The 24,109-nt window shown below is 34.3% G+C and overlaps 1 protein-coding gene across 1 annotated transcript in view; it reads right to left on the bottom strand.

Annotated features, from left to right (window-relative positions):
- LRP1B (LDL receptor related protein 1B) overlaps positions 1 to 24,109 on the bottom strand; it is a 1,918,909-nt gene that overhangs the window by 1,032,829 nt on the left and 861,971 nt on the right. The gene's annotated exons all lie outside the window — the stretch shown is intronic.

The raw sequence follows: 24,109 nt of genomic DNA, 5'->3' as shown, positions 1-24,109 counted from the left end.
TATCTGAACACTTTCAGAGCAAATACATCATTGAAGCAAAAGTTAGCAAAACCTCAGAGTAAATTAGAATTCAATATGATAAATGTATGAAACAGAGATGAAGTGACAGAAGCATATTCATTGCACAAATAATTTCTAACAGGAATAAGATTTGCTAAACTAGAAAAATATATGGATAGAATGTGTAACTGATTTTGCTGTCTGAAAATAGAAGTATTAATGGATTGCAACAATCTCTTTTTCCCCTGGGGAGAAAAATAAGTGTTTTGAAGATTAAAGTTAAATGATTCAAAATATGTTGATATTTGCTGCAAGGTTAGCTGGTGCTTCAGAAAAATATATATATATAAATTACAGTAAAAATATATGAATGCTCCAATGTAGAAAAGAACAGCTAGAACATTCAAAATTGAAATTTTGCAATTTACTACCTATATAACTATTTTCTTATCCCAAATATTTTTCAGCTCTTTCATGCAATTATTTCATGCATCTTCCCTTTTTAGAATCCCAAATTTTCTTCCTACTGGTCAGTCACATATTATGGTCTTGCTTCCTAATTTTCACAGATGACTAAAGCAATCAAAGAGATTTTCTACAAGTTTATGCTTCACATTTATCCACATTTACCCAAATCCACATTTACCCTTAATCAAAGCCCAACTCCCTCCAATCCTTGTGCACAAATCCTATCCCCTCTCACCTATTCGAGGATATGACTTCACCTATTCTCTGCTTCCTCTCATAATCATTTGTTAACAGTTTATATTAGATCACCCCAGAGCCCATCTCTTTCCGACAATTAAAATATTTTTGGAACACAGTCATGCCCATTTGTTTACATATTGTCTATGGCTATTTTTACACTACAAAGGAATAGGTGACTATTTCCTAAGAGACCTAAGACCCACAAAGCCTAAACGATTTACTAGAGGGACTTACAGACAGTTTTCAGATCCCTGACTAGCTCGTTCTCAGCATCAAACATGCTCTTATTTTTCCTCAACTTAAAAACAAAAAACCTTGACCTCACTTCCCCTACTAGTCAACTTTGCCTAATTTCCCTGTTCCTCTTTATAACAATAATTAAAAAAATAATCCATACTCACTGCCTCTCTCTTCTCCTGTTTCTATATTAAACCCACTCCATCGAGGTCTCACCTCCACTACTCCATAGAAACTGGTTACATAAATGTCTCTGATAACCTTGATGTTGAGAAGTACAATGGCCATTTTCAGTCCTCATCTTACTTGACATCTCAGCAGCATTTGGCAGTTAACTACTAACTGATACACATTCATCATGTTGCTTCCATAGCTTCACAGTCTTGATGTTACTCCTATTTCACAGTCCCCTTTGAAGGCTTCTTTCCATTCTAGTGAACCACTTAGGCTGAAGTGCCCAGGGCAGAAACCTTGATCTTTGTCTCTTACTGATCCAATTGCTACTAGTGAACTCATCAAGTACCATGGCTTCCCCTCTCCCTGCAACAGAATCACAGTACCATAACTTGAAAGCTACTTGTGCTCTCTTCAACTTCTAATTTTCACTGCTTCGATCACAATCAATAATTTATTAGATTTCATTCTCCTTGAAATAGCTGGAACAATTTCTATTTCCTTGATACATATTCAACCAATATATAGATGAACTATCTGATTTCTAGGCTTGGATTTTGGGTCATTGTTAATTTTATGCTAATAAAATGTTAATATTCATGTGCTGTACAAAGACCAGTAATTGCATATGTAAAAATACATTAATAAAAATATAGAACAAATGGTTCTTTGGAAATTATGGCATTTTTGCTTTGCATATGGTAGTTATTTACATTATAGTTTCCTTTACTAGTATCTATAACTACAATTTATAAACCTAACATATGCCAAGTTCCTTAAATATGCAATCTCTTTGAAATCCTGTAACAGTTAAACTTGTAGATATTAACCGAAGATTGCGCAGTAAATATATGGGAGAGCTACCATGTAATGTCACCCTGCATACAGAGCCTAAGTTTTCAGTATTGCCTCTAATTCCCAATGTACAATATAGAGATGGTTGGAAACATGGTATACATATATTTTTATTTTTGTTTTTCATTCTAGGCTTAGTACTGTGCTATTGATAAAGCGTTTTATAATTTTTATAGGACGAATGAATCAATAAAATAGCTTAATTCTAGGATGAGGATTAACACTCTCAGGTGTCATTTCTAGTCCATTAAATTAAACTAGGTCCTAAAGATAGTTCATTTACATCTTCAAATTAGGTAATAGACTTGTCAAATCTTGTTTGATTATGGTGGAATCAGTCCAAAATTGCCCTGAATATATATGCTACTTTAGATAACATTGATTGAGCACCTAGTCAATGCTAAGCACTCTGCCAGGGTTCCACACATACAAAATTGCTTTTGACAAATTAAGGAATTACAACATGAGTGTTGAAGTGGGTAGGGTTAGGTGGGAAGGATGACAATGTAAGCAACACTATACTTTAAAGCAGAAAAATACATATGCTAAATAAAAATACAAGTGACGTGAGCTGGAAACAGAAGGAATCCTCCAGAGACTGGAAATGAGCACAGACAATATGGAAACTAGTTGTGAAAAAAGTTTAAGCTGAAATTTAAAAGATAAGAAGAGTTCAGTAGACAAAATTTATGAAAGTGCATTCCAGATAAAGCAGACAACATGATAAAATAAATTAAAAGACACGAAAGCCTACAAGAAATAAGTACAATGATAAATAACTGTGTGTGGCTAAATGGTAGTGTTTGATGTGGTAGGAAATGGGGCTGGAATTATTGTTTTGGGCTAGATCAGAGTGGATTAATTTTTAGCTTAAGTAGACTTTTCTGTTTTGATAATGAGGGTCACAGTGAGTTATTGAGGACAGAAGTGTTTGATGGTACCTAATATCAGGGAGAAAGATGAGTGAAAGACCAAGAAAGAAGAAAAGCTATCTATAAGACTAAACATAGCAAAGACAGAAATTAGAACTATGAAGATTTAGATGAATGGATGGCCAAATACTTGGTGAAAGCATAATGACAGGAAGTTAACAGTAACAATAAAATGAATTAAGAATAACAAAAAGGCTAGAAGTTTGGGGGAAAATACTAAATTTGCCTTTGACTACTTAGTTTCAAATGTTGATAAGATAATGGCCAAGAGAAAGTTGAGAATTTGAGTCTAACTAAGAAAGGATGTCTGGACTGGAGATTTAGCTTTGGAAATTACAAAGGAAAAGTAGGTAACTAAAGCCCAAAACAGAATAGAATCATCCTCTATAAAGAATATTTATACTACAAATAAACATAGAAAACTTTTTTTTAAGTTTATTTATTTATTTTTAGAAAGAGAGAGAGTGTGTGTGTGTGTGAGAGAGAGAGAGAGAGAGCACATACACAGGGGAGGGGCAGAAAGGGAGAGAGAGAGAATCACAAGCAGGCTTCCTGTTGTCAGCACAGAGCCTGACCTGTAGTCGATCCCACGAAACATGACATCATGACCTAAGCCAAATCCAAGAGTCTGAGGTTCAGCTGACTGAACCACCCAGGTGCCCCAACTCACAGAACTTTTCTATGTGAAAGGCAAGCAGAAGAAGAGTTCTCAACAAAGAAAATTGAGAAAAAATATCAAATATATAGATGGAGAAGTTGAAGAGCTTCACAAAATCTAAGGAGAAAGAACACTTCATGGAAGTAAGCAGAGGAATAAAGGTTAAAACCTTTGAGAAATATTATTGGAAGAAGCCTAAAAAATGCATTGGTTTTTTTAATAGGATCAATTAAGACCTTTAAAAAAGGTTTCAGTGGAAGAGAGAGGATAGAGGAAGTGTAGTCAGGGGTTGGGACAGAAAGAGGAAATAGGAAAGGTTTCTTACAGAAAAGAATTAACTATATTATGAGATAAACAGAATAAAGGTATAGATTTGAACTAATTTATTTAGTCTCTACCTTAAGGCAAGCATGTTAACTCAGTACTTTAAGTGCTTTATTTTTTTTCCACTTAATTTCACTACCCAATTCCTTGTTTTCCCTTTCAATTATAACTACAAAATCCACAGACCATTGGTTTCATATTTCTGCTCTCACCAATCTTGAAATATCTGGAGTATACCCGCTGAAAATAGTTACCAATTTGGGGGTAGTGATGTGGAAAACTGAGGAAAATGAGAGAAAATGGAGGACATGGATATGAAACACTGGACCTCACACATGGTTTTCTATGTTGGGCGGGGGGGGGGGGAGGGGTGTCTAGTGGTTGAAAACAGTCAAAGATATGAGAGGGAAATTCAGCTTTTGATTAATCAAATTTATCCTCTATTAGAATTTGTGTATGTGTGGAGAGATTGAAAGTATGATATCAAGCAAAATGGTAAAAACGGATTATTCTAATAGATCATGAAGAATTATGAAGAACTAACAACATGAAAAACTAAATTTTAAAATTTGGCTTAACTCTGGAAAAGCAATACCAATTACTGTAACATTATCTATTTGAGCTGCTTACCATTTATGCTTAATTACATGCAACACTATAATGCTTACAAAGATAATTAAAAGTACATCAGACTAATTTTGTTAGAAAGCTTATTTGGGTAGAACAGAAATTTTGTACTGGAATTATCAGTCTTCACAGAGTGCTTTACATTCTGAAGCACGGTCATATGTTCATGTAACATTCTCGTTGGTTTGGATCTTAGACTGAGGTAGGAAGACCACTACTATCTAAAGGGATGAAATAAACAAGTCAGAATACAGATATGTAATATGGTTTTTGATCTGTATTTCTCAGCATTATCATAAAAATGTCTTTTTTAATGGAAAAAGAGAAGCTATTATTTCAGGAATCAAATCTAATTCAACTGATGAAGACTCTCCCAACAAAGACCCACTACATTCTGTGATATTTAAGGAATCTTTTTTATGCTCTTTTCCAAGTTGTATAGGAGATTACCAAAATGTGACTATATCCTCTCTATCAAATGCAAGTGAACAGCTAACAAGAAATGGGTAACTTTGAGGCACTAAGCTTCTCAAGCCATCCTTTAACTTAGAAACAGATTTCTGGATTTGTGTTACTAATAAATAGTAATAGGATTCTAGAAGGATAGAAATTCATTTCACACTAAATCTTGTATCTCTTTTACCACTTTGTTTCATTTTCCTGAGTGGTACAAGACATCATTAAGGTCTTAAGCACTGGAGCCAGGGTACTTAGGTTCCAACCCCAGATTTGCTAATTTTAGGCTATAAGCATGGCAAAAAAATAGCTAATATTCACCAATGTTATTTTCTCTTCCTGAGAAAATGAAAAGATTACTTTTTTTCCGAGTGGACATGCATTAGGTTGGAGCCATAAATCTGGCTCTGGATAATATAATATATGCAAAATTAGTGTGTGCCACTTCCTGACCTGGGCTCTAAAGCATTCTGATGATGAACTCTCTCTTTACTTGTCAGCCTTCTGGATGCAGAGAGGTCAACAGAAGATTCCAAGGACCTTGGGATGGCACTGGTCTAAACTGGAGGGAACCTGAAAGAGCAAGCATCCACATCCCCTGATGACCCAACTGGATGGTGATGTGAGTGAAAAAGTGTCTGTCTGTTGCATTTAACCCCTGAGGTACCCGGGTTTTTAAAGAATTCTATGGTGATGGGCACATGATTTAAGCACTCTATACTTACTTTTCCTTATGTCTAAAATGGGGATAATATGGGGCACCTGGGTGGCTCAGTTGGTAAGGCATCTGACTTTGGTTCAGGTCATCATCAGACAGTTCATGGGTTCAGACCCTGCGTTTGGCTCTGCACTGACAGCTCAGAACCTGGATCCTGCTTTAGTTTCTGTATCCCCCTCTATTTCTGCCCCTGCCCGGCTCCGGCTTGTGGGCATTCTCTCTCTCTCTCTCTCTCTCTCTCTCTCTCTCTCCCTCCCTCCCTCCCTCCCTCCCTCTCCCTCTCCCTCTCTCTCAAAAATAAATAAATAAAATTAAAAAAAAATAAAATAAAATGGGGATAATGATAGAAACTACCTCATAGGGATGTTGGGAGACTTAAATGAGGTATATCATGCAAAGTTCTTAAAATATTTCCTGGCACATATAATTCTTTGCATCTATTATTACTTTTTACAATCATGTTACCATTTTGGTTTAATCATCTGTTCAGTACAAGAAAATATCTACTGTCAGTATTCTTGAAACAATTTACATAATCTCCAAGCAATTGGGAGATAACGTTTCTTTTCTCTTTCTCTCCTTACTTTTGGGTGTTCCAGTTTTATTCCCAAATAACTTGGTGCATCTTTTGACACTTTTTGGCAGAGATCTTATGTTTTGATAAATTCTCCTGAAATCTTTACCTGAATGAAAAATCCCCAACAGGGAAATACCAAACCATAGGAAATGAAGATTTTTCTGTACTGGCTAACTAGTTTCTATAAAATATGACTATTACTCTCTGAAGCAATGTACATCCACATTTAATTTGCTATATAAGCACAGACCAATTGATAAATCGGCTAAGAAATTTTTACCTAATACTATGGTAGTCTGCCTAAGCTTAGGGATTGTTAACAGCATTGGGATTTAAAACACATTTCCACAAATGTATACAGGTTTATGATTTAGGAAACATACACAGATACATTTTGCTAACCTGCCACAGAGTAAAAACAGGACAGTAAAGAAGGTTGATTTGAAGTTGATGACCAGATTCCAACCATTACAAGTTATTACTGTTAGGAGGTATCTCCCCTCATTAGTTTAGTTTATATAAATATTTCTAAGCCAGAGAACCACTGTCTTATATGTGTAGCCATGACTTATCCAAGCTGCAGTCAATACCATTATGCTGGCTGCCTTTATGACCTATAATTGAACAATTCACATTGATCACAATTCACATCGATGTATTGGACTTAGCAGTACAGTGAGAACACAACTGCACTATTTTATTCATGGGCTTCTAGGTTATATGTTTCTCCCGGAGAGGAAATTAGAACTTTTATCAACTCTTTGGGAATACCAAAAAATATAGGCACTTTCTCAAGACTTAAGCTAAGACAATATTTTATAAAATGGGATAGTGTTTAATTCTCAATTTTAGTAATCAAATCACTCTTTGAATTTGGCTTATAAAAATGCCTTTTAAGCAACAACTATAATCACAGTAATTAGGAAAAAATATCATTTTCTTATGTAGCACATTAAAAAAGTATTTCACTCTGTTTTTATACTTGGAGATTGAAAAAGCTGATGCAGCTACTTACCATGCCAGCCAGTCCCTCTTGTCAGCAGGACGTAAGCTTGACATATTTAGAATGGCGATAATTTGTGTCATATCATTCATTCTCTCACCCCTGTTTCCTTGGCCTAGTAAAATGCAGTGTGAGCTGGCTTGCTGAGATTAGGCTGCTGCTTATGACTACTAATGTGATTTCTTCAGAATTCTTTGCTTAGTACTAAACTACAGTGCTAGCTTCAAATTTTCAGTGTGTTCTCATATATAAAGATACAACATTAAGACAATTTTTAGTTATTGTTTTTGGCTCTGTTTTTGTTATTATGGTATAAATTTACATACAGTAAAGTTCATTCCTTTTATGTACAGTTCTGTGAGTTTTAAGAAATGCATATAGTTGTATGACTAATACCACCATCAAGATAAAGAACAGGATCGTTATCCCCAAATATTTTCCTCTGCCCTTCTATAGTCAACTCATTTCCCCACTGACAGATTTAGCAATCACTGGTCTGTTTTCTGTCTCAATGGTTCTGCCTTTTCCAGAATATTATGTAAATGGAGTAATCCAGCCTATAGCACCTTTAGTTAGCATAATGTATTTCAGACTCATCCATGTTACCTTATCAGTAGTTCTCTCCTTTTTATTGCTGAATAGTATTCCATTGTATGAATGTATCTCAGTTTACCTACCTATTTCACAAATGACAGACATTTAAGTTACTTCTGGTGTTGAATAAATTTGCTATAAATATTCGCACACAAATTAAATACAGGTTATCATTTCATTTGAGTAAATCTGAGATTGATGGTTTATACGGTAAAATCGTGTTTTGCTTTACAGGAAATTATCAAATTGTTTTCCTAAGTAGCTGTACCAATTTGCATTCCAACTACCAATATATGAATCATCTAGCTGCTTGGCCTTCTGACCAATACTTCTTATCATCAGCTTTAATTTTAACTTTTTAGTCACTCTAATTGTTATGTAATGTTAACCTTATGGTTTTAATTTGCATTTCCTAATGGCTAATGATATTGAACATCTTTTCATGTGTTTATGTGTCAAACAATGATATTTTTGGTGATATGTCTGTTTAATCCTTTGCCCACTTTTTTATTAGGTTGTTTTCTTATTGAGTTTTGAGAAGAAATTATATATATATATATATATATATATATATATATATATGTGTGTGTGTGTGTGTGTGTGTGTATACACACAAGTCCCCATCCTATTTAAATGACAAAGCTGTCATTTCATAGTTTTCATTTTGCATATTAATATTGCATAAGGATTTACTCCTCTTTTGACAAGAAGCAAAATTCTTTATCATTTGATGCACTATTATGAGGTGGAAGCTGTAGGCTAATCATGTAGTTTGATGAAGTATTCTGTGGACTGAGTCTGGGGTTTATAACAGATGGCATACTTTTTTTTTTTTTCTTATAACTTTTGTGAGTATGCATGCACACTCAAAACATGCAGAACCGCCATCATTTTTGGCAGTTGTATATTATTCCATTAATAAATAATTAGTAATTTAACGAGACAATTACCTGCTGAAACACATCTAGTTTGTATGGTAAACAGAGCTATCTGTGTAAAACATGGTTTTACTCTCTTTCTATACTCTGAGATGTTTCTACGAAGTGGTTACCCTGCCAGAGTAACTTTTGCTCTCCTTTCACATGGTTAGGGCCTTATAATTAGTTCTCACTGGACCATGTGTGGACATGATCTGTATTACTTCTATATCAGGAAGATTAAGAGTGCATGTCTTCTCCCCACAAACATTCTTTCACTCTCTTATTTACTTTCTGGAAAGTACTGTTTACTGTTCTGCTTTTCATGCTGTTTTCTAATATATTTCTCCATCTACGCTAGGAATACAACTTTGAGATATGCTGCCTCATATGCTTTGAAATGTAGAAACAAAAGCTAAACCAAAGTAACAACAACAACAGCAACAACCTGAGAGCATACTGCACCAGTGCTAAGAGATTTTTCTGTTTTATGTTATGTCTGCAAACCAAGGGTTTACATAAAAAAGGAGGTGCAACCATCCCAACTCATTGGCTAACACTGGATAAAGAACTGCTTATTTTGGATCTCCAAATAAAACCATTTCTAACAATTTACCAATAGTAGGTACCGATTTCTGAAGAAACTCTTCATTGTAAATGGCATTCAGTGTTCTGAAATTCAATATGCAAAACTTTTAAACTTTTTTTTTTTTACATACAAAACTAAACTCTAGTTATCAAGGCACAATCAAATAAGAAGAGATTAATTTGTTTTATTTTATGAAAAGACAGACTTGGTTTCAATATCCATTGACAAAATTTGCTAAATAATTAACCTACAATCTGCAGGGTTTGTACACAAAAGGAAAAGTTTACCTCAGTTTATCAATAAGAGGATACGAGAAGATAAAGCAACATATGCTTCTGTGGGGTTTTCTTCTCAGAACAAATTATAGGAGGATAATGACATTACTAACTTCATAGGGATGGTGTGAAGTTTAAACACAGTGATTCAATAGAAGCACTTAGTGTCTGACACATTGTAAATACCCATCACAGGTTGGCAGTTATATTAATTGCCATTATAATCATCAACAACAGCTCCATCAATAAAATCCAGGAATTTTCACTTCCATCTTTTATTTCTGTAGAAGAATAGACTGAAGACATACAGTATCTTGAAATGTGTTTTAATCTTAAAGGTGGGAAGCCTAGATCTATTTGCGATATCGTTTACCAGATGTTTAATTATTGCCTAGATTCTTAACTTTTCTGAGTGCTAGCTTCCAAGCTAGTAAATGTCTGATAAGATTTTAGGAATATTCAAAGGGACAGTAAAGGTAAAAATGCTCTATAATTTGTAGACTATCATATAAATAGTGAGATTTGGACCAGTATAGAGATAAGGGAGAGAAACCTGAGAGTGGCAGGTGCATTAGATTGGGGAAGTCAAACTATTTTGTGGTTTAGACATCTTGTTTTAGTGTTTTGCATTTGATTTTATAGTAAGGATGGTATGCTAGATTTGTTAACAATAAGCTAACTACTATCATGTCTTTCCTGATTCAATATATTTAATGATAACCACAGAAAACTATCCTCGAGGAAACAAATTAAGCAAATTTACCACCTAGGCCAGAGAAAAATACATTTACCAAGAAGCAATTGCAGATATCTGGTAATGGGGTTTTTTATTCTAGAGGTAGAAGAGTATAAAAAGTCTCAATATACAGTGAAAGGACAATATACATATAAATTATATAAGTGTATTACACACCTATATAAGACAAATATAATAAGATGGAGGTGTTAGTAGCAAATGAGTTAGAAGAGGTGAGGCAGCAGGAATAGGGAAACACCCTTTGTACAGGGAATTCATAACTTCTAGCAATTTCTGCACGCTTAGTAGGTAAAAAGCACCTGTGACTAAATATTTTTGGAAAGTAAAGATAGAAGTCATCTTTGAATGGCAAACATTGTTATCTTAAATCTTTATACTAATCTAAGACCATAGGAGGTACCAATAGCTTTGGGAATGTTCAACACAAGTTCAGCACTATAAGAAGGAACAAAGGAAAATGCAACACAATGCATGACACATATCAGGTCAAAAAGTTCTCTCTATGCTAAACACCTCAATTAAGCACATCTATTCACCTTTGCACTTTGCAAAATCCTTAATGAAATTAAAGTGATAAGAAAGGGAAAAGCCCACAAGAAGAAAGAGAATAAGAAAGAAGACTAAAACAAATGATGTCAACAAAACTTTAGAAGCAAAGAAGCAATAAATGAGTGTTCACAGATTTAGCCCTTTTCTAGTACTAAGGAAATAAAATCTAAGCAAAGACTGAGGAGATGAGAGGGATGATGATCAAGGCTGCTGCATTCTAAAGAGACTGTGTACTGCACAGCTCCAAGGGGGCATTACTAAAATAACCTTTGATTTATATTGAACTCAAGTTGTGCAGCATAGAAGCCCTCAGAAGAGAGCCAAAACACAAGTGTACATAACACCGAAATCCTGGAAAGGCTCAAAACCTGAACACTTCATAGCCCAAAAAGGAGTGGGAATAGGAATAAGGTGGGGTGTGGATGTAAAGAGAATTGATTGAAAGGAAAAGCTAAATCTTCTGTATCTTCTCTTCTAATACTTGCAGCAGAACACTGAAGGTCTATTCTCTGAAGAGAACTAGACTAATTCTTACCTGGAGAACAATAGGCACAGTATTAAAAACAGGAATAAAACACTCTTAAGGTGAACAGATAAAGTATACTGGGCTATAATTGCTTTCATCCCTATCACTCACAGGGCAGAAGTCCTAAACCGAGAAAACCACAGGCAATCACACCCACTAGAAAGTCACTAGTAATACAGAGCTATAACTCTGAAGAAAGCGGTGCACTGCCCCCATCGTCTGCTCCAGATTAGTGATACAGAGATAATGCCCAGGAAGAAAGCCAGAAATAAAGAACAACGAGCTTTGTTATTCTTCGCAAGGGAACTGGCTTTATTTGGAACAGAATATGGGGAAGTTCAAGCCTAAACATGGTGTCAAAAACAATGGAGATTTTGGTGGCAATTAATTAAAATAAATATGTTGGCTCCATAGGGACAGCAAACTAAAACATAGGTCAGCTAGAATTGGGGGGAAAAGATGGCTAAGAAGAAGAACTTTCTAGTTGGAACAAAGTTCAATGTCTATTTCTGAAAGGTCAACAAAATTTTATTGAATAAAACTGTGGAGCATTTTGTGCCAAAATGGCTTTTAAAAAATAAAACAATAATAAGCTGATAATTGGTGAATGCTAACTGCTGAGTGTGCTACCAACAGAGGCACATAGCTTAACTGATAAGGTAAACAGACAATCAAAGAGTGCCCTTAGAAGGCCAGTGTCATCCCAGGATAACTGTACATTTGACCAAAGCTATTCCCTGTGAAAGGTGACATCAGAGACTGCACACTGTGGGGGAAATAAACTTCACAAAATAGTCAAGGTAATAAAAAAATTATACAAAACAAACAAAACCCATTAATCACTACAGTTAGGGACAGATTACAGTAGTGTCCACAGTTGTTAAAATATATTAACTAAAATTTCCAGTATTCAACCACAATATTATAAGACATGCCAAAAAACCAGGGACCTATAATTCATGCACAAGAAAAAAAAAAAAAAAGCAGGTAATAGAAATTGCCTTTCAGAGGGCCCAAATGTGAAAGTAAACAGATAAAGATTCCTCTTTTTTTAAAGTTTGTTTATTTATTTTGAGAGAGACAGAGACAGGGCGAATGAGGGAGGAGCAGAGAGAGAGGGAGAAAGAGAATCCCAAGCAGGCTCCACACTGTTAGCACAGAGCCTAAAGGAGGGTGCGAATTCATGAAACCATGAGATCATGACCCAAGTGGAAAATAAGAGTTGGACACTTAACCAACGAGACACCCAGGCACCACAACAAAGATTTCAAAGCAACTATTGTAAATATACTCACAGAACAAAAGAAAAAAAAATTAAAGAAGAAGTAAGGGAAGGATACAGATAGAGTAGGTGTCAAAAATAAAAGCAGATAAATGGGCTACATCAAAATTAAGAACTTTTGTATATCAAAGGAGACTATCAGTGTAGAAAGGCAACCTGTGGAATGGAGAAAATACATATAAATATATTTTAAAATTATATACATGATAAGGGATTAATATGCATAATTTATAAAGACTTCTACAATTCAACAACAAAAAAAACCAAACAATCCAATTAAAAAATGGGCCAAGAACTTAAATAGATATTTCTCCAAATAAATAAATTCCCAACAGTCGCATGAAAAGATGTTCAAAATCACTAATCATCAGAGAAATGCACAAAACCACAATGAGATACAACTTCATATCCATTAGAATGTCCGTTATAAAAAAAAAAGGTGAGATAATAGAAAATAAAAAGTGTTGGCAAGGATTTAGAGAAATTAGAACTCTTGTGTATCGCTGTTAGGAATGTAAAATGGTGCAGTCACTAGGGAAAACAGTATGGTGGTTTCTTAGAATGTTAAATATAGAATTACCATACAATCTGCAATTCTATTCCTGGGTATTTACCCAACATAATTGAAAGCAGGTATTTGAACATCTATTTGTACACCCATGTGTATGATAGTATTGTTCAAAATAACCAGAAGATAAAAGCAACCTAAATGTACATCACCATTACATGATGATGAATAAATAAACCAAATGTGATAAGTACATAAAATAGAATATTATTCAGCCTTAAAAAGGAAGGAAATTCTGGCACATGCTCCAACATCGATAAACCTTAACCATATAATGCTCAGTGAAATAAGCCAGTCACAAAAAGATAAATGTGGTTTGATTCCACTTAAATGAGGTAATTAGAGTGCTCAAATTCATAGAGACAAAGCATGATGGTAACTGCCGGGGCTGGGGGAGCGGATGAGGACTTACTTCATAATTTATATGCCATTTCAAGTTTGGAGAGTTGAAAAATTTGCGACATGGATGGTGGTGATGTTTGTACAATTTTGATGTACTCAATGCCACTGAACTAGACACTAAAAAATGGTTAAAATAGTAAATTGGATGTCAAGTGTATGTTACCACAATAAAAAATGACAAAAAAGCAAGTTCTGACAATGCTTATTTAAAAAAAAACATATAGGGGCGCCTGGGTGGCGCAGTCGGTTAAGCGTCCGACTTCAGCCAGGTCACGATCTTGCGGTCCGTGAGTTCGAGCCCCGCGTCAGGCTCTGGGCTGATGGCTCAGAGCCTGGAGCCTGTTTCCGATTCTGTGTCTCCCTCTCTCTCTGCCCCTCCCCCGTTCATGCTCTGTCTCTCTCTGTCCCAAAAATAAATAAACGTTAAAAAAAAAAAAATTAAAAAAAAAACATATAAACAGAAAAATAATTTATTACAATGAATCAAGTGGGAAAAGCCTGATTTAAAAATAAAAATAGCCAAAATGAAAAAAAAAATTACTAGAACTGTTCCATAATACATTTGAGCTAGCTAACAGAATACCTAGTTAATGTGACTATGCATCAGAGAATGGCAAAAATATATTCCTAGACATTTTATACAGAAATATATAGTATTTGTATACATTTTATATAGAAATATATAGCATTTTTATCCACTAGCAATGAACAATCTGAAAGTGAAAGAGTGAAATTAAGAAGGATTTCATTGAAAAAAAGAAAAATTTCATTTAAAATAGCACCAAACAATAAAATGCTTAGGAATGTATTAAAAAAAAAAAGAATTGTAAGACCTAAATAATATTTACATAAATTAAAGAATATTTAATCAATGGAAAGGAAATCTATGTTCATGGATTAGAAGACAATACTGTTAAGATGCCAATGCTTTCCAAATTGATCTACAGATTCCAAGAAATCCCTAATCTGTCTTTCTTGCATAAATTGACAAGATGATCTAAAATTCATATGGAAAAGCTAGGGACCAGAATAGCCAGAAAAAAAAACTCAAAATGGAAGACAAACGATACTTCCCCACTTCACAACTTACTACAAAGCTACAATAATCGAGAGAGTGTCATACTGGCAAGAAGACTGGAGTATATAGTTCAGCATAATAGAATTGAGAGACCAGAAATAAACTCTCACAGCTATGTTCAATAGACATTTAATAAGGTTCCAAAAAATTAAATGGGGAAGGTATAATGTTTTGCCTTTGCTTCTGTTTTGTTTTGTTTTTCCTTCAGTATATGGCTCTAAGCCAACTGAAATTCACATGCAACAAGAAAATGTTGAATTCTTGCTTTATACAACATCCAAAAATTAAACACGATCACAGGTTTAAATATAAGACCTAAAATGACAAAACTCATAGAAGAAAACATAGGAGTAAATTTTCAAGTCTTCGGGTTAAGCAAAGCTTTGCTTGATGGATCATCAAAAGCACAAGTGACAGGGGTGCCTGGGTGGCTCAGTAGGTTGGGCATCCGACTTCCACTCAGGTCATGATCTCGCGATCCATGGGTTCGAGCCCCGCGTCGGGCTCTGTGCTGACCGCTCAGAGCCTGGAGCCTGTTTTGGATTCTATGTATCCCTCTCTCTCTCTGACCCTCCCCCGTTCATGCTCTGTCTCTGACTCAAAAATAAATAAATGTTAAAAAAAATTTAAAAAGCACAAGTGACAAAGGAAAAGCCAGATATACTGTGCTCAACATAACTAAAATATTTTATCCTTCAGAAAACAGCATTGAGAAAGTGAAAAAGATAACCCACAGAAAGGGAAAAACAATTGCAAATAAAAGCCTGTAAGATCAAGCATCCAACTCTTGATCTCAGGTCAGGTGATAATATCACAGTTCATAGGATCGAGCCCCACATCAGGCTCAGCTCTGCTCTCCTCTGTCAGTGTGGAGCCTGCTTGGGACTCTCTCCCTCTCGCTCTCTGCCCCTCCCCCGCCCTCTTTTGTGTACACATGCATGCACCGTCTCTCTCTCAAAATAACTAAACTATAAAGAAAGACCTGTAAGGGATTTATATTGAGATAATTCATAATTTTAATAATTGTTATAAATAAATCCTATAATTCATTAACGAATACACAAATAACCTAATGTAAAAACAGGGAAAGGATATGAATGCACGTGTCTCCAAAGAAGTTACACAAATGGCCAACAACTCATAAATACTCATCTGTATTCATTAGGCTAATACAAATTAAACCGCAATGAAAAGACTTCATACTTATAAGAATGCTTATAATCATAACAACAGACAATAACAGGGGTCAGTGAGGATATAGGGAAATTAGACCATCATTACACTCCTGGTGGAAATATAAATGATCCAGCCATGTTGCAAATGATTTTGGCTGTTTCTCAAAAATTACACGTCAAGTTATGATATGTTCCAGCAATTCTACTCCTGTACATACACCCAGGACAAAGTAGAACACCTAAAAACTTTTATATAAACATTCATAGCAACATTATTTATAATAGCCAAAACCTTGTAAACAACTCATGTCTTTCAATGGATGAACAGGTAAATAAAATGGAATATTATGCAACTATAAAAAGGATGAGATCTTGCTATTTATGACAATATGAACGGATCTAGAGGATATTTTGCTAAATGAGATAAGTCAAACTGAAAAAGACATATGATTTCACTCATGTGAAAGCTAAAAAAGAAAATAAATGAATAAATTTTTAAAAAGTATCATATCTATAAATACAGAGAACAAATTGATGGTTGTGAGAGGGGAGGGGGAATAGGGTGGCAAAATGAGTGAAGGGAAGTAGGAGATACAAGCTTCCACTTATGAAATGAGTAAGTCATAGGAATAAAAGGCACAGCATAGGAAATACAGTCAAAGATATTATAATAGCACTGTATGGTGACAAATGGCAGGTACACTTGTGGTGAGAATAGTGTAATATTTACAGTTGCTGGATCACTATGTTGTGTACATAATGTAACATTGTGTGTCAACTATACTCAAATAAAACAAAAATTAAAATATATTTCTAAAATATTTCATTTCTTGTTTAGAGCCTAGAAAAATCAGTTCTCTCAATGAATATATTGTTCATACCTTTGCCTCTTAACATATACAAGCTAGGAGTTACAATTTGTCCTTTCATGTGAAAATTCTGACATCTTTACCAGATTATAAACTCATGAATCACAAAGGTGATATTTTACTATATTTATGTATAAGTTCAACTTCCAGCACAATGCTTTCTTATATTAGCAATTCAAAAAAATAGGTGGTGTTTATAAAAACAATAACAATCCTGAAAGCTATTTTTTTAATTGGAATAGACTATAAATCTTAGTAATACAGACATTTCTTATTGTCCAAGCAAGCTTAATTCGTTATTAATTAAATACTATGGGTAATAACACTGTACCAAGAATACTAGGATAATCAAAAACAAGTGTCAACCATCCTCAATTGATGGTCTACTGGAGAGACAAACGATAGACTGATAAATATAAAATTGTGCTATAAAAACCACAGCTGAGAGAGACTTAGTTCCATGAGAGGATTAGATAAGGGCTTGGACACAATTAGGGATATCACTGAAGATTTCCTGAAGAAGGCAATACAAATTGAAACCTGGTTTAGCCGGGTAAACGTAACATAGAGCAAATTATCTAGGGAACTTGTTAAAATGTACTGTAGATTGTGATTCAGAACATCTGGAGTGATGCCTGAGATTCGGCATTCTAACAAGCCCTCTGGAGAGGTCCATGCTGATAATTCATGTACTACACTTTGAGTAGCTTTGATTTTTGGAGGGGATGGATAGTAGCATATATGGTTCCTTACAAAAAAAAATGGTGAAGATAAAGGTAATGTTTCAAGGTAAACCAGACACTATACCAATTGAAAACTATAGTTTCCATTAGCAATTCATGTTTCCTTTGTGGATGTAAGTTCACAAACCGTGGGTCCCTGTCTCTTCCATTAGAGTGGATATGGACTTCTCCAGAGTTTAGCAGCAAAAACTCAAGTAAGCATGTATAAATCCTTTTAGATGAAAGGAAACCATGACTGAGGTCAATTTTCAAAAAAAAAAAAAAAAAAAAAAAGGCAATCAGTGTTACCTTTCAATAGCTCATGTCACTTTTTCAAATTGTGATTCCAATATCTATACATGCATAGGCCCTTAACCACATTCCCTTTCCCCAAAGTGGCCACATAGCCCCAGTAGGACAGGCTTAATGAAATGAGAGCAAACCTCCCTGCTTTAATTAGACCAATTACTTAGTTTCATGTAAATGTGGAAGACACAGACTAAATGACATGAAAATTAGTATTCTCTCATACTTTGAGGTTTTGAATACGCCTTTTTGTCACTAATATTTCTCTCTGCAAACATAGACATATGTGTATATTATACACATAAAATATATTAAGTTAAGAATAGGGGTGCCTGAGTGGCTCAGTTAAGTGTCTGACTCTTGGTTTCAGCTGGGGTCATGATCTTGCGGTTTGTGAGTTCGACCCCTGCCTTGGGCTCTGTGCTGGGGGTCATGCTTGGGATTCTCTCTCTTCCTCTCTCTCTGCCCCTTCCCTGCTCCCTGTCTCTTTCTCTCAAAATAAATAAACTTTTAAAAAAATTAAAAAGGGGCACCTTGGTAGCTCAGTCGGTTAAGCATCCGACTTCAGCTCAGGTCATGATCTCGAGGTCCATGAGTTGAAGACCCAGGTAGAACTCTGTGCTGACAGTTCAGAATCTGGAGCCTGCTTCAGATTCTGTGTCCCACTCTCTCTCTCTGCCCCTCCCCCACTCGCACTCTGTCTCTCAAAAATGAATAAATGTTAAAGAAAAATTTTTTAAATAAAAAAAAGAACACGGTCTCTAACATAATGATAATTTTTCCTGTTTTAGATTTTTGTCTCCCTCTCTCTGCCCCTCCCCCACTCACACTCTAACTCTCTCTCTCTCTCAAAAATTAATACACATAAAAAATTAAAAACAAATCTGGCCAGAAATGATGAGCTTATAAAGAACGAGTTTTTCATTATAGTTTTAGAATAGACAGCACTTGATATCAACTTGTTTACAGTCCCAAGAGTTTTCAAAAACATTGAAAATGATTCAATAAGAATAACTGCTACCTGAAATGTACTATTTTTTTTGCACATTCCTGAATTTTCTACATTTCTGTAATAAGCATGTTATATTTTGCAAGAGTAAAAAAGTGAATGTTATTAAGAATGCAAAATGATGGAGGTGGTTTCTAAAATTCACAATAACACCAAAGAAAAAAGGAACAGTCATATTCATTGTAGGCATTACAAGGCAGTCAGATGATTAGACAGTTTGCCAAATAAAGATCCAGCCCATATTTGTATGCAGCCCTTAAAATGATGGTACCACAGCATTTTTGTTCTCTCTTGCTGATTTATATTTTCATGAATTTACCTGATCATATCATAATGTTATTCATTTCAATTTTATATTCAATATTCACATTCAAGATACCAATGTCTAGACAGGCCTTATCAAATGGTGTTTTCTTTTCCTAATTTATATTCCCAAATTTTAGAAGTACATTTCTCTTATAGATCAAGTTTTTTATTTTAATTTACCCTAAGCCTTATTTTCATCCACACAGAACCTTCTAGCTTTCTTTTCTGACAGCAAAGGGTATCTTGATTGATAGAATTCAATTGCTGGGTTGAAATAATGCAGCTGGCTTTTATCTTACATTAGTACATCCTTTTATTAGTTTTACCTATTACATGAGAAAGAATGTGACAAAAATGTAATGATTTTAGGTATCCCACCTGGGCCTATAACTCTGTCTACATGATAGAATATAGACTTTGCAGGAAGAGAATCTGAGAATTCTGGATAAGACTTACAATGTAGAAATGGATAAAAATATAAAATGAGTCCAGTGTAAGCTGACTATTCACTAATTCTAGATAAGATAGGTATGCCAGGATGCCATGCATTTAACCACATATACTCAATAAAGAATTAAAATATGTTAACATTTTTACTTAGAAAAAGTCTTTGAAATGTGATAAAATTATAGATCTCAGGCAGTTTTTATAAACAGTAGAAAGTGAAAATACTATTATGCCAGTTATCCAGAACCCAACCAGTAAATTTTGATAACAGAACTCTGTGCACCTCCCTATTTTTCACTCTAACACGATGATCAAGAGATATTAAACTATGAAGCACAAAAACAAGGGGTTAACACAGTAGTGTTGTATAGTATGCAAAAACATAATCCTTGATGAGAAACAGATTTGTTCACATCCACAGTTTGTGATTCACTAGCTATGTGAGCTAATACTGGGGTTTCTCATCTATGAAGTGATCATAGGAATATTAATTTACACGTTTTTCAGGGAAAAAAATTAAGATAGTACTAGCAAAGTACCAAGTATGTTCTAATTCTTGTAAATAATAATTGCTTTCTGAAAAAATATACCTTCTTAAATTTGTAGGATTTTAAAAAGGTATATCATAGAACCTGTACAATTTCCTTGAGTCTGTGCAATTATCTAGTGATACTTGTTCATCTTGATGTGCAAGGATCCGGAGAGCTATATACCTTATAGAATATGGTGGTGGTTAAGGAGTTAGAAATCAAAGTTGAGACTTATCCTATGGCTTTTACTTATTAATTGGATAATCTTTTAAAAGTACCTATTTAAACCATTTTTCCCCCAAGAGGAACAACAATAGAGCTATCATTGTTCATGTCTCATGGGATTATTGGGAGGATTAAATGCCACAATACATATCAACAACCTGGATAATTCTTAGAATATGTAAAGCTAGTAAGTATTATATACAAAACACTAGTCTTCAATGGTTCAGGAAATTGGATCTATATTTTGCAAAGCAAATCTGGAGAAAAGATAATCCATAGGATTCAATACAATGAAAAGAGAGAGGAGTGATAATAGCCTAGCTCATATATTTTTTTTAATTTTTTTTAACGTTTTATTTATTTTTGAGACAGGGAGAGACAGAGCATGAACAGCGGAGGGTCAGAGAGAGGGAGACACAGAATCTGAAACAGGCTCCAGGCTCTGAGCTGTCAGCACAGAGCGCCACGCGGGGCTCGAACTCACGGACCGCGAGATCATGACCCAAGCCGAGCCACCCAGGCGCCCCTTTTTTTAAAAAATCAATTATAACAAAACTTCAATGAGCAAGGTATTTTTTTATTCCTTGATGGGTCTTCAAGGGTTTTATATATATACACCGTTATATAATATCTCTGTCTTCTAAGAGTTCTAATCTGAAAGGAGGTATAATTATATATAAATAATTAACTGAGCCTTACTACATAATTGTCAAGTGGACAGTGGTACTAGAAGTGCTACTGAAGTTCGGAGGAAGGAGACAACACTGTCGTCCAGAGTAGCTTGGGAAAATCGCATGAATGTCCTTTATGATTGTTGAAGTATTCATAATTTTTGGGAAGATTCAAAGGCATAAGCAAAACATAGGAATAAAAGGCATAAAATATGTTCAAGTATGATTAGTACAAATACCTAATGGGTTTATTTCTAAGTGATTGGAAATATAATTGAAAGGGAACTGGGGCCAAATGCCATAGTATAGTATTTAATATATGATCATTATTGGTTTAAATTACCTGTCTCTTCATTAGACTATTAAGGCATTGAGAGCAGAGATTCTTCCTTTTATCTCATTATCCAGATGCCAAGCATAGTGTATGTCTTCTTTAACCATGCACTATTCATTTATTCCACTTCATCCACAAGGTATCTATACTAATGGCATGTTCAGACTCAAGGGATAAAGACAAGTAAATAAGTAATTATAATACCAAATGGCATGTGTTAAGATAGGGGAAATACAGGGTTCAGTGGGAAACAATTTATATATCAGTGTTGTTTCGAAAGATTTCAAGTAAATTACATCTAAATTGAGAGCTACATGGTACACAAAAGTTCATCAGGTAGAGTCAGGGGAAAGAGTGCTCTATAAAGAGAAAGAGGAATTGAAAAAGTGAGAAAGGACACAGTGTAATCAGGAAACTAAGGGAAGTTTGGGTTGACAAAAAAAATAGATTTTTAGGGAGAAAAAAAGCTAGATAAGCTTGTAAACTATGTTAAAGAAGTTAGAAATTATCTTAAGTGTAACAAAGAATCATTGAAGGATTTGGAGGGTGTCATGACATATTAGAGGTCTAGGGGAAATGAGAATGGGGAAAGAGCGTAGCCTAAGAAAAACACATTTCAAGAAAAAAAAAAAAAGAATGAGAAAAAAATACAGGCATGGCTTCAGTTACTTTCAGTGGTTTAGATAATGCTAAATTATTGAAGTTTTCCCTGTTTGACTTTTACTTTTCTCTTGGACAGAGTAGACAAGGTCATATCCTGACAATTAAGGAAGAGGTGACAAAGTCAGGGATTTACAAAGAATGAGGTTAGAAATAACCTTTGTGGAGAACACAAATATAGCTGAGTCAGAAAAGACTGAAGAATTTCTTTGAGGTTGGAAAATAAAAAAAATAGAAATGGTCCTAATTGTATGAATGCTTTCTGTATGATTTCACACTGTACATTTTGTGTATTTTAGTTTTAATTTTCTTTAGCAGTGCAATAGAAAACCAAGAACTAGCACACAGATGGATTAATCAAGGCTAGGAAACTCAATTGTTTGAATGAATAAATGAATGAATGAAATCATTAACTACATTAGGCACTGGGTTTTAGTGAAGAATAACAATCTGACCTGGAGGAAAAGAGGCACCACTAAAAAACCTAACTTCAATAAAGCAATACTTTAGAAAGATTTATCCACTGGCAAAGTGACAAAAAGATTAGAAGAACATGTAGAATGTACACGGATTAGTTACGTGGTTTGGAATAGTTGTTGTGATGTTAGTGATAGGAAGAGAAAGTTACATTTCTGGTTTTCTGAGATATTTATCATCATGGATTGAATTTGGTCAAGTTGTTTCTCTGCACCTTTGAAATGTTCATTTTTTAAACATCTCCTTAATAGACAGAACTGTTTTGCATGATTTTTCACATTTTAAACCAACCTTGTTATTCTAGGACAAACTGTTATTTAATGTATTATTCTTCATACATATTGAAGGATTTTTACATCTAAGTTCATAAGGATGATTTTCCTGTAATTTTTTTTTTCTCAATGTCTCTACTAGGTTTTGCTATTTGGATAAAAATGAGTTAGGATGTGTTTCCTTTCCTATTTTCTGAAAGAGTTTGTATAAGATTGCATTGTCTTCCTTAAATGTTGATAAAATTGAGCAATTTGGCCTAGAGTTTTCTTTGTAAGAGGTTTTGAGATAACAAATTTCACATCTCTAATATATTGCATTTCAGATTTTCTTCCATCTTGTGTCAGTTTTGGTAAATTGTATTTTTCAAGGAATTTGCCCATTTCCCCTGAGTTGTCAAATTTGTTGATATAAACTTGTTTGTAGCATTGTCTTTTTCTTCCAATGGGCAATGTTAATGTGGTCCAAAAGAAAATTTCTGTGATGATAGAAATGTTCTATTTCTGCACAGCCCAGAATGGTAGCCATTGGCCATATGTGACTAGTGAGAACTTGAAATGAGGTTAGAGGGAGAGAAAAATTGAACTTTTAATTTTATTTCATTTTAATTAATTGTAATTTAAATAGCTACATATGCTTAGGACAAATCACGTTGAACAGCAAAGATTTGTAAATCTCTAATGATAACCTCTTTTTCACTCCTGATGCTGAAAATTTATGTTCTATTTTTTTCTTCATTAGTTTATCAATTTTATTGATCTCTTCAAAGAACCATCTGTTGGTTTTGTTAATATTCTCTATTGCTTGTTTTAATTTCCTTGATTTCCATTCTTACATTTGTAACTTTGTTCCTTCTACTCCTATTGATTTTACTTTGCTATTCCTTGTCTAGAGTCTTAGGGGAGAATTTAGATTATTAATTTTAGACTTTCTTATTTCTAAGGGAAGCATTTAAAACTTTGAGTGTTCCTCTATACCCTTTTACTTACAACCAAATTATGATTTTTTTTAGTTTATTTCATAATTCTTCTTTTGAATTCTTCTTTAGTCATTAGATCATTTAGAAACATATGATTTAATTATCAAATACTGGGGCACACATAACAAAATATTGTTATTGCTTTCAATTTCTCTCAATTGTGGTCAGAGAATATATTCTGAATGATTTAACCTTTGAAATACATTAAGATATTTTTTAAGGACCTGTACATGCCTTATCGCTGCAAATGTGAATTATACAACTACTAGGTGTTTTTTTCTCTAATTTTCTATCAATTGATGAGCAAAGGGTATTAAAATCTT

This window comes from Lynx rufus, unplaced genomic scaffold (assembly GCF_022079265.1).
Source record: "Lynx rufus isolate CCGP_SWC_20201006 ecotype Redwood Valley unplaced genomic scaffold, mLynRuf1.p SCAF_2, whole genome shotgun sequence".
NCBI classification, from domain to species: domain Eukaryota; kingdom Metazoa; phylum Chordata; class Mammalia; order Carnivora; family Felidae; genus Lynx; species Lynx rufus.
The sequence above is the reverse complement of the archived record's forward strand: the minus strand, read 5'-3'. Positions and strand labels throughout refer to the sequence as shown.